Here is a 5,690-nt window from a genome sequence, read left to right as displayed (position 1 = left end):
CCTATCACCGATAGAATTGTTTCAGAATCGTTTGTTTATGTAGTCGGCACTTAATGTATATCGGCTGAATGGAATAACTTAGGGATTTCTTTTTTTTTAAAGAAGACTAAGAGAAAAAGATGTTTTATATGACACATTCTACCAGTGTTCCAAGTTTCAAAGTGTTTCGTTAATGAAAAATGTGGCCCCCGTTTTAAAAAAGATCCTGTAAGTCCATTATATACATCCCAGTGCTCAACTACTACTTATTTCATCGACCCAGAAGGATAAAAAGCAAAGTCGACTTCGGCGGAATTTGAACTCAGAAGACAGACGAAATGCCGCTAAGAATTTTGTCTATCTTCATGTTGTAGTGCTGGTGGTTCAGCCAGCTCATCGCCTATATATCTGTATATGCTGATCGAGAGATAGGTATGCACCCACCACACATACACACACTCGCAAAAATATGTACACAAACACCGACCCTATTTGTGTACATGTGTGTGTGTATTATGGTGTGCGTGCGCGTGTAGCGTCTATGAGTGAAATTCATTCAAGAATTTCTCGTCAAGTCCAGGGAATTCTAGATTTCGTCATATTGTCATTATGACGTCATAATAGCAGAAACGTTTTCTCCAAAGCCTTCGTTTCAAATGATATTCAGTCTCTTTCAACCTTTCGCGGTGATTAGAGGCTAGGGAATGTGTGCGCCGGGGGACGCACCCGGACACCTGAAGACTAGAGTGAAGTCAGAGTCATCTTCACCTTGTTTTTGGTGTTTGTGGGGATATTTTGAGCGGACCTTCACAGGCGTGCTCTCCAGACATTTGGATCCTTATAACTTTCTGAAAAAATATATATCTTTTAAGGAAATATTCTACAAATACCTCTCAGATGGCGTACATTACAACTATATCGGAATTTAATGTGAAAAAAATAGAGGTCGCGCATACACATATATACTGACACACATCCCGATTTTTTTTTCAAAATTTCAAGTTCTCTCTCTTTCTTTCATACATTTACGCACACAGACACACGTAAACTTGTTTGTGGACTTTCTTAAAATTACTTTTGTCTATAAACTTTAGTTAATCTAAATTGTCCGATGTTTCTTCCTTACTTCCACCCGTATCAACAATTATACAGTGGGGCACGTACCTCTGGTACATAAACTAATCAAAATAAGAAACGTGAAACCACTGTGTCTCAGTAAGATAAACAAAACCCACTTCTTTAATTATAAATTCAACCAAACTCTTTTCTTTGATGCACTTTCTAAGGTAGATAATCTAAAAATGTCCGTTGCTATTATCTTCCAATGTATTTTGTATTAACTCATTTATGTGGTGAACGAGATTTGAATGCTATTTCTAGCGGACCTAGCAGCCACCTTATGAACATCCAGTTGGACAAATTGTATAATCAAGAATCCACACGAGATTCTGAAGAGAAGATGCTGAGTGTAGTGTATTGTATGCGGCCTTAAGAGATCGGGTACAACAAGTAATGATATATGTGTTAGTATATATTTGTGTAATTTCGTGAAATTTTTTTTTTTTTTTTTTTCACATTAAATTCCTCTACAATCTTAATGTACACAATCTGAAAGGTATTTGCAGAAAATTTCTTTAAAAGTATACCCATTTTTCTTGAAGTTATCAGGAAACAAATTCGGGGACACAATTGTGTGGGTCTGCCGTTTTATGCACCTTTGAGTTCTTAAACACCCTCTGTAACATGCTGGTTGGTACCATAACATAGTTACAAGGTGTCCGGTATTGTTCCTGCACCCGTATGAACTCTTAGCCAGGCAAATTTCAGGACAGGAAACCTGGAGGTTCCAACCAGAAACGATACTTCACACTTGATATAATCATACAGAATATTTCATTGTAAACAATCGTGTAACTGTAAGTGGACATGATAGTTAGGATGGGTAAATAAAAATCGTACATGAAATATTCCTTTCTACTATAGGAACAAGGCTTGAAATTTGGTGGAATGAATAGTCGACCATATTGACCCCAAAGCTTGGCAGGCAATTATTTTATCAAGAACAAAAGGACCAACAGAACCATCGACCTTGGTTGATTTTGAACTCAGATTGCAAAGTTGTACGAAATGCCGCCGGTGTGTTAACCAATCTGCCGCTCACCGTCTTATGAATACGAATAATGGATATTCAACATATAGTCCACGGGTAGATGTAGAGAGTAGGGTTATAAACTCGGTAAGTGCTTAAATAAAACATAAGTTTGCTGCTATGTTTGATAATATTTTCTTGATATTTCGTTTATAATAAAAGCTAAATTCTGTCTGTCTGCGGCTCTTCTATCTCAGTCTACATTTGTTCTAAATAGTCATATTATACGTTTATGGAATGAGAATAATCCCGGAATTGAAAATCTGCCCCTAAGTTTGTTCTTGAACATCCAGTATTGGGATGTTATTTAAAAGGATTTGGGTTGCTACTTCTAGCACTCAGAACAAGAAGGACGAAATGCCCCTAACATTTTCCCGGTCATGCTAACAAAGCGGCGAGCTGGCAGAAATGTTAGCAAGCCAGGCGAAATGCTTAGCGGTATTTCGTCTGCCGCTACGTTCTGAGTTCAAATTCCGCCGAGGTCGACGTCGATTAAATAAGTACCAGTTGCTCACTGGAGTCGATATAATCGACTTAATCCGTTTGTCTGTCCTTGTTTGTCCCCTCTGTGTGTAGCCCCTTGTGGGTAGTAAAGAATAACATTTATATCAGGTATATTCTTTCCTACTCTTGGCACAAGGCCCGGAATTTTCGGGGAGAGGGCCTTGTTGATTAGATCGACCCTAGTACGTAACTAGTACTTAACTTATCGACCCCGAAAGGATGGAAAGCAAAGTCAACCTTGGCGGAATATCAGTATATATTGATACACAAACGGGTATGCACACACACACACACACACACATGTACGCGTGCGCACGGACACAACCATACATACACACAGAAACACATGAACACACATTAATGTAAATGCATACATTATATATGTAAATATTTGTGTACATGTGTGTGTGTGTACTATGGTGTGCGTGCGTGTATAGCGTCTATGAGTGAAATTCATTCAAGAATTTCTCGTCAAGTCCAGGGAATTCTAGATTTCGTCATATTGTCATTATGACGTCATAATAGCGGAAACGTTTTCTCCAAAGCCTTCGATTCAAATAATATTCAGTCTCTTTCAACCTTTCGCGGTGATTAGAGGCTAGGGAATGTGTGCGCTGGGGGACGCACCCGGACACCTGAAGACTAGAGTGAAGTCAGAGTCATCTTCACCTTGTTTTTGGTGTTTGTGGGGATATTTTGAGCGGATCTTCACAGGCGTGCTCTCCAGACATTTGGATCCTTATAACTTTCTGAAAAAATATATATCTTTTAAGGAAATATTCTACAAATACCTCTTAGATGGCGTACATTACAACTATATCGGAATTTAATGTGAAAAAAATAGAGGTCGCGCATACACATATATACTGACACACATCCCGATTTTTTTTTCAAAATTTCAAGTTCTCTCTCTTTCTTTCACACATTTACGCACACAGACACACGTAAACTTGTTTGTGGGCTTTCTTGAAATTACTTTTGTCTATAAACTTTAGTTAATCTAAATTGTCCGATGTTTCTTCCTTACTTCCACCCGTATCAACAATTATACAGTGAGGCACGTACCTCTCGTACATAAACTAATCAAAATAAGAATCGTGAAACCACTGTGTGTCTCAGTGAGATAAAAACCCACTTCTTTAATTATAAATTCAACCAAACTCTTTTCTTTGATGCACTTTCTAAGGTAGATAATCTAAAAATGTCCGTTGCTATTATCTTCCAATGTATTTTGTATTAACTCATTTATGTGGTGAGCGAGATTTGAATGCTATTTCTAGCGGACCTAGCAGCCACCTTATGAACATCCAATTGGACAAATTGTATAATCAAGAAGAATCCACACGAGATTCTGAAGAGAAGATGCTAAGTGTAGTGTATTGTATGCGGCCTAAGAGATCGGGTATAACAAGTAATGATATATGTGTTAGTATATATTTGTGTAATTTCGTGAAATTTTTTTTTTTTTTTTTCACATTAAATTCCTCTACAATCCTAATGGACACAATCTGAGAGGCATTTGTAGAAAATTTCTTTAAAAGTTTACCCATTTTTCTGGAAGTTATCAGGAAACAAATTCGGGGACACAATTATGTGGGTCTGCCGTTTTATGCACCTTTGAGTTCTTAAACACCTTCTGTAACATGCTGGTTGGTACCATAACATAGTTACAAGGTGTCCGGTATTGTTCCTGCACCCGTATGAACTCTTAGCCAGGCAATTTCAGGACAGGAAACCTGGAGGTTCCAACCAGAAACGATACTTCACACTTGATATAATCACACTGAATATTTCATTGTAAACAATCGTGTAACTAAGTGGACCTAATAGTAAGAAGAGGTAAATAAAAATTGTACATGAAATATTCCTTTCTACGTAAATAAATGATTTTCAAGTTGATTTCACACTCATACATGCTTTCATAAGTACATAGATGTATGTGAATATTAGTTTCTTAGTGTGTGGGCTTGATTGTGTGTGAGTGTTTGTATATATTTGTACGTATGTAAGCCTGTGTATTTATGTTTGTGTATATGCATGTGTATTTGTGTGAGAGAGAGAGAGATAGTGTGCACATGTATGCATGAGCTGGTTTGTGTACGTGTCTTTTCCTTTCACTCCATTTGTTACTTCTCATCTCTTTCTGTCAAAGAGTGTAGGCTCGAAACGAAGAACTTTTCCGTTTTTCCCGGTTGTGCACGACAAACATCTACACACAACGAATTAAAAAGGTACTTAGCTCTCCGGAGGAATCTTAACAACTTGGACAATCTTTTGTACACTCATACAAACAACATGGTTTAACACTTTTTCTTGCAACAGGGTGTATTTTCTGTGAGGCATCAGAGAGCGCAGCTTTTGAGAGCACAACTCTTTCTTACATTTTAAGATAACATTGGGATATAAGTGGAAGCGCGCAGCTCCTTTTTAGAATTTAAGATAACCTCGCAAGGCTATCTTATATGGTGGATCAAAGATTCTGAGGTTTTTCTGTTGTGGTATTCACCATATCAGCGGCAATGAAGTTTTGCTACAGCCGTAACAAATATATGGACAGTAACAGTTGCAGTTCTCAGTACACAAACATGTCAGTGTGGTATGACGTCAGTGTCTGGGGAGGCTGACCGGAAGGGGAAAAAGGACAGAGGGAGCCTCGATTGGGATTCGTGCCCTTTTCGAACGAGGTTGTGGTCAGGACAAGAGGTGTTAAGCAACGGTCTAGGTTTGGGAGAGGCAGCTGCTATTCCTGGTGTACTTTGGGTCGGGGCAAGCTTCAAGGATTGGATACCGCAAGACAGACTCGCAGTCGAGGAAAGGAAAACCGAGGTAAGGCGATTACATCTACTCGTACGCACACACCACAAGCTATTTCGGCCCCACGTGCAGAAATTCGCCGCGATGGCAGCCACCAAGATTAGGATCGCCAGCGATGTGATCAGGCCTTTTAATGGCGAAGGAGATGTGATGGCTTGGATACGAAAAATTAGGCTCGTTGCCAAGCTGCAAGGAATAAGTGATGTGGCGAGTCTCATGGCTCTATACTTGGAAGGGAGCGCCC

This window comes from Octopus bimaculoides, chromosome 10 (assembly GCF_001194135.2).
Source record: "Octopus bimaculoides isolate UCB-OBI-ISO-001 chromosome 10, ASM119413v2, whole genome shotgun sequence".
Taxonomy (NCBI): Eukaryota; Metazoa; Mollusca; class Cephalopoda; order Octopoda; family Octopodidae; genus Octopus; species Octopus bimaculoides.
Note: the sequence above shows the minus strand (reverse complement) of the source record.